This window comes from Triticum urartu, chromosome 7 (assembly GCF_003073215.2).
Source record: "Triticum urartu cultivar G1812 chromosome 7, Tu2.1, whole genome shotgun sequence".
In the NCBI taxonomy this organism is placed as follows: Eukaryota; Viridiplantae; Streptophyta; class Magnoliopsida; order Poales; family Poaceae; genus Triticum; species Triticum urartu.
The window spans coordinates 143,681,064-143,687,073 of NC_053028.1; positions in this window are offsets into that span (position 1 = coordinate 143,681,064).

Below are 6,010 nucleotides of genomic sequence, written 5' to 3' on the forward strand. Positions count from 1 at the left end.
GCTACAGAGGCTTGCGGCGGCGGAACTCCCGATCTAGGTTATTTTCTGGAGGTTTGGGGATTTATAGGAGAGGTTGGCGTCGAGAACAAGTCAGGGGGCCCCACGGGAAGTCCACGAGACACAGGGGCGCGCCCTAGGGGGCCCATGAGACTCCCCTTCGGTAACTCTTCGTTCCAGTATTTTTTATATTTTCCAAGAAAAATCTCCGTTGATTTTCAACGCATTCCGAGAACTTTTATTTCTGCACAAAAACAACACCACGGTAGTTCTGCTGAAAACAGCGTCAATCCAGGTTAGTTCTAACCAAATCATACCAAAATCATGTAAAAATATTATAAACATGGCATGAATACATCAAAAATTATAGATATGTTGGAGGTATCAACATCCCCAAGCTTAATTCCTGCTCGTCCTCGAGTAGGTAAATGATAAAAACGGAATTTTTGATGTGGAATGTTACCTAACATATTTATAGATGTAATATTCTCTATTGTGGCAAGAATATTCAGATCCATAAGATTCAAAATGAAAGTTTAATATTGACATAAAAACAATAATACTTCAAGCATACTAACAAAGCAATCATGTCTTCTCAAAATAACATGGCCAAAGAAAGCTATCCCTACAAAATCATATAGTCTTGCTATGCTCTATCTTCATCACACAAAATATTTAAATCATGCACAAACCCGATGAAAAGGCAAGCAATTGTTTCATACTTTTGATGTTCTCAAACTTTTTCAACTTTCACGCAATACATGAGTGTGAGCCATGGACATAGCACTATAGGTGGAATAGACGGTGGTTGTGGAGAAGACAAAAAGAAGGAGATAGTCTCACATCAACTAGCGTATCACCTGGCTATGGATATGCCCATCAATAGATATCAATGTGAGTGAGTAGGGATTGCCATGCAATGGATGCACTATAGCTATAAGTGTATGAAATCTCAAAAAGAAACTAAGTGGGTGTGCATCCAACTTGCTTGCTCATGAAGACCTAGGGCATTTTGAGGAAGCCTATCATTGGAATATACAAGCCAAGTTCTTATAATGAAAATTCCCACTAGTAAATGAAAGTAACAACATATGAGACTCTCTATCATGAAGATCATGGTGCTACTTTGAAGCACAAGTGTGGTAAAAGGATAGTAGCATTGCCCCTTCTCTCTTTTTCTCTCATTTTTTGTTTTCTTTTATATTTTTTTGGCCTTTCTCTTTTTTTATTTCCTCACATGGGACAATGCTCTAATAATGAAAATCATCACACTTTTATTTACTTACAACTCAAGAATTACAACTTGATACTTAGAACAAAACATGACTCTATATGAATGCCTCCGGCGGTGTACCGGGATGTGCAATGAATCAAGAGTGACATGTATGAAAGAATTATGATCGGTGGCTTTTCCACAAATACAATGTCAACTACATGATCATGCAAAGCAATATGACAATGATGAAGCATGTCATAATAAACGAAACGGTGGAAAGTTGCATGGCAATATATCTCGGAGTGGCTATGGAAATGCCATAATAGGTAGGTATGGTGGCTGTTTTGAGGAAGGTATATGGTGGTGTCGGTGTCAAAACCGGCGAATCTCGGGTAGGGGATCCCGAACTGTGCGTCTAGGCTGGATGGTAACAGGAGGCAGGGAACACTTTGTTTTACCCAGGTTCGGGCCCTCTCGATGGAGGTAATACCCTACTCCTGCTTGATTGATATTGATGATATGGGTAGTACAAGAGTAGATCTACCATGAGATCAAGGAGGCTAAACCCTAGAAGCTAGCCTATGGTATGATTGTTGTGTATGGAGTTGATTGCCTACGGACTACAACCCTCCGGTTTATATAGATACTGGATAGGGTTAGGGTTACATAAAGTCGGATACAATGGTAGGAGATCTTGAATATCCGCATCGCCAAGCTTGCCTTCCACGCCAAGGAAAGTCCCATCCGGACACGGGACGAAGTCTTCAATCTTGTATCTTCATAGTCCAGGAGTCCGGCTGAAGGTATAGTCCGGCTACCCGAACACCCCCTAATCTAGGACTCCCTCAGTAGCCCCTGAACTAGGCTTCAATAATGACGAGTCCGGTGCGCAAATTGTCTTCGGCATTGCAAGGCGGGTTCCTCCTCCAAGTCCTTCATAGAAGATTGTAAACACCAATAGTAGTGTCCGGTTCTGCAAAATAAGTTTCCACATATTTCCATAGAGAGAATAATATTAACACAAAACAAATCTGCTGACGTATTCCGCAGTGTGTCATCACACTATAGCCAAGTCCTTTACTCGAATTGTTTTTACTTTTCCACCTCAGCATGTTTTGCGAGGCGGTTTCCTTGGCACATCTTGTCAAAGCAGAGATCGTGTACCCCTCTTTACGGGATTCTCATCAATACGGACGTGGGTAACCCAATCGTGCCCGTTAGCATGTTTTCTCGATTAAAGGCGAGTCCCAAACGGTTATGGGGAGGGCTCCTGGTATTCAAACTCTTATAAAGAGAACAAGGCCTTACTCCTTTTTCCAATCTCAAACGAGTTCGCCCGTCGCCTCGAGTTCCAACACCCTAGGCTCCAGATTCCAAGCGCTTCGGACCTTCGACAATGTCCGGTTCCGACCTTCAAGGCCGATGGTGACGGAGGAGGACGTGCTAAAGTTGAGAGAGGCTAAGTTCTTGACCACCGAAATTCCGCATAGGTTGTCTGCTCAAAGGCAGGCTATTCCCGGTCCCCAGCCCGGTGAGAGCATAGTGTTCATGTCCCACTTCCTTCGGGGGTTAGGCTTCCCGATGGATCCCTTCGTGAGGGGGCTGCTGTTTTATTACGGGCTGGAATTTCATGACTTAGCTCTGGAGTCCATCCTCCATATTTCCTCATTCATCGTTGTGTGCGAAGCGTTCCTCCGTGTTACTCCTCACTTCGGATTATGGTTCAAGACCTTTGGAGTGGAGCCGAAGATGATCGAGGGACGGCACGCAGAGTGCGGAGGCACTGTCATAAGTAAGAATGCTGATGCTCCATGGCCCGAGGGCTCCTTTCAAGAGGAGCTCGGCTTGTGGCAACGAGAATGGTTCTATATCACCGCTCCCAGGAGCGCTAAGTGGGTGGCGCCTCCTGCCTTTCGCTCGGGTCCCCCATCACGACTAGCGTCATGGGTCAACAAAGGATTAGATTGGGGTTTGCCCAAAGACGTGCCCCTGTTACAGGGCCGAATTAAGGATCTCTTGGAAGGAGGCCTCAGCTTGGTTAAGATGACGCAGGTCATGCTGATTCGCCGAATATTGCCCGGCAAATGTCGCCCCCTTCGCCTGTGGGAGTTTAATCCAGAGGGACCGCGAGCTCTCCAGAACTTTATGGGCGCAACGCCCGCGGAGATGTATAGACTGTTCTTCGGATCACAAGAGATGTGTCCGGATTTAACCGAGGACGCGGGCCTAAGCTGCAATCACCCGGATACTCAAGTAAGCAACCTCGTGCCCGGACCTTCTATCTGTATAATTGTCATAAACTTGCCCCTAAAAGAGCCATCCTTTTAAACAGGAGTGGATAGCGAAGTCCAAGCTGATTAGGTGTCCGGCTCCCCTTCCTGAAACCAGGCCGGATCCTATGCTGGTCAGGATGCTGGAGATAATGCCTTTGGAGGGGGAGGACGAGGAAGCTATGGCCTCCTCGAAGGAGGCTGCTCCGAAGGGAGGAACCGACAATTCCTCTCCTAAGGGGAAGAAGAGGGCTGCCTCTGACGACCCGGAAACCATGGCCTCGAAACGGGGGAGAAAATCCTCGTCAGAGGGTCCGACGCCGGGGAGTCCCTCGGCCGGACTACGCCCTCAAGGGGATCAGCCCTCCAGCGAGCCATAAGTAGAGAGAGGTTATCCTTTTGAGGGATGAGAGAAATCCTTGATTTATATCTAAGAAGATTAACCGAAATTTTACCTTGTAGCTCGGACCTCAGCCCTTCTCAGCAGAGCTCGTCTTCGGGGGATCTTCTTCCAGAGATGATGGAGAGCGGGACGCCTCCCCCTGCCGTGCCGCCTAGCGAGGCGGGCGACCCTGAGGTGTCGTTGCGGAGGGTTTCTCCAAATCCGGCAGGGGCGGAAGGTGGCTGTGCGGCCCCCCAAGGTTCTCCGCATCCGGCCTTCGAAAGAGGCCATAGGACAAGTCCGGCACCGTCTGGTGCTCGGCCGGAGGAGCTAAAGATTCTGCTGGGGCGAGCTTCTATCTCAGAGGAGCACCGTGCATTGATGGGCACGGTGATTGAAAGGATTTCATCCGCAAAAAGCGGATTGCATGAGGCCGTCAAAAGTTTACTGACGGGTTTTGAGGTACGTTAAATAATGTACTTTTTTGTCAGGTGCGCATAAGTAAGATGCGCCCTGTATAGATAGTAGCCCCTGAGACTCTACGCGTTGTCAAGAAATGACGGCACGCGGAGGATCATAATCCCAGGTCTAAGATGTCGCCTTTGAATGTAGGTGGCGAGGTGTCCGGAATCAAGCCGAACTGATGATGTGGCCGAACTAAAGCGGCAACTGGATGTGGCAGATGCCGACATCGCGCTTGTCAACAAGCGGCTTGATGAGGCTCAAGGTATGTAATTCTTCGGGCGGCATCAAGTAAGAGGGGCTTCATGCTAGTTTCTTACAATGTGTGTGCTTGACGCAGATGGTACGACCGCCATGGAGAATCTTAGGGCAGAACTTGCCTGAGCTAAGGAGCAAGCCAGAAAAAGCGATGCGGCTGCCGAGAAGGCCCTTGAAGAGCTGAGAGCCGAACAGGCTGCTCACTGCCGAAGCAAAGAAGAGATGGCCGAGATGGCCGAGAAGTTAAAGAGCGCTGCAGACCGTTGCAAACTTCTTGAGAAAGAAGACCGGGCGAGACAGACGGACTTAGAGAAGGCCGTTGCCGATGCCAAGGACGCTCGCTCTGCGATGAGAGCTGCGAGGGAGGAGCTGCGTCAGGCCGAACAGATTGCGGCTGGAAAGCCCTTTATGCTGTGGAGGAAGTTTTGTGATCCGAAGTTTGCTCTGTTGGACCGGATGTGGAGTGTGGAGGATACCTATCTGGATTTGGCAGCGAGTGCTGCTGATGCGACCGAACACTTTCGAGATCAGAAAGATCGCGAAGTGGAAAAGCTTTTCTGGTCGCAGTTTCACAATCCAGAGCGTCCACTGGCAGTGGATGACGTTTGGCTCAATGGGCCGAACTGAATAGGTTGTCTGGACTCGCCATGAAGTACGTCATGGGTCACCTGTGGCCGGGGAGATCGGAGCCGAAGAGTTACTTCAGCTTGGTGCAGCAATTCCTTGACGCGGTGCCGCGTATAAATGCAATGAAGAGGTCAGCATGCATAGAGGGCGCTAGGATGGCTCTTGCCCGTGTTAAGACATACTGGGCAGAGATGGAGACCACCGTTGTTGCGTCCCGAGATTCAGACAAAAGCCGAGTACCCTCCGAGCACTATTTTCAGGAGGTTCTTGAAGGCGCTCGTGTAATAGAGACGCAGTGCCCGAAAGATGTTATGTTATGATAGCATATGTAATTATAAAGTAATATTTTGATAAACTGTAGTGGCCTTTTTTATACTTGTGCCTCCAAGTATTGGGAACACCTCCTGTGCGGCCGTTTTAAGATATATATATATATATATATATAATCTGAAAGATGGCAGTCGTTGGCTTCAGCCCCCACGCACATAGTGCGGGGGTGCTCGCAGAAGACGCATTTTCACACTTAACCCAATGTCTTGGTCCTATAAAGGAGGTGATAGCGCAGCGGGCCAGGCAACCGGACTATAATGCTTTAACACTTTCACTTAGCCATAGGTGTTTGACAATGAGACTCTTTAGGTAGCTCCTTGGTGGCAACTGCGCTCGTCCGAATTCGGGGCGCGTATGTGCCTGACCGGGAAGCGGCCCTTCATTAAAGCGGAGGAATCCGATAGATTCCGATAGGTCATCGAGTAGCTGACCAGTCTCACGCTACATCATGACAGTCAGTTTTCGGCT